Raw genomic sequence first — 228 nt, 5'->3', positions numbered from 1 at the left:
ATCATTTTCGGAAATAAAGTCTAAAGACATTCAAAGCTGAAACTGATTTATTATGAAGACCACTGGAATGCAGAACTTTTTTGAATCCCCGTGCGTTCTCCAGGAGTTTGGGGCTCCCAGCAGTTACCTGTTCTGCCCTTATTACAATCTGCCACTGCCTAGGAGTATGCTACATTGTTGGTTCTACAGCAATATATGAAACAGCAGTCTTAGATTTCCTTTGTTTAG

General features: G+C 40.4%; 1 protein-coding gene across 1 annotated transcript in view; it reads right to left on the bottom strand.

The window, feature by feature from the left end:
- CPS1 (carbamoyl-phosphate synthase 1) overlaps positions 1-228 on the bottom strand; it is a 53,395-nt gene that overhangs the window by 18,376 nt on the left and 34,791 nt on the right. The gene's annotated exons all lie outside the window — the stretch shown is intronic.

This window comes from Nanorana parkeri, unplaced genomic scaffold, assembly GCF_000935625.1.
Source record: "Nanorana parkeri isolate BGI_ZX_2015 unplaced genomic scaffold, ASM93562v1 scaffold849, whole genome shotgun sequence".
NCBI lineage: Eukaryota > Metazoa > Chordata > Amphibia > Anura > Dicroglossidae > Nanorana > Nanorana parkeri.
The sequence above is the reverse complement of the archived record's forward strand: the minus strand, read 5'-3'. Positions and strand labels throughout refer to the sequence as shown.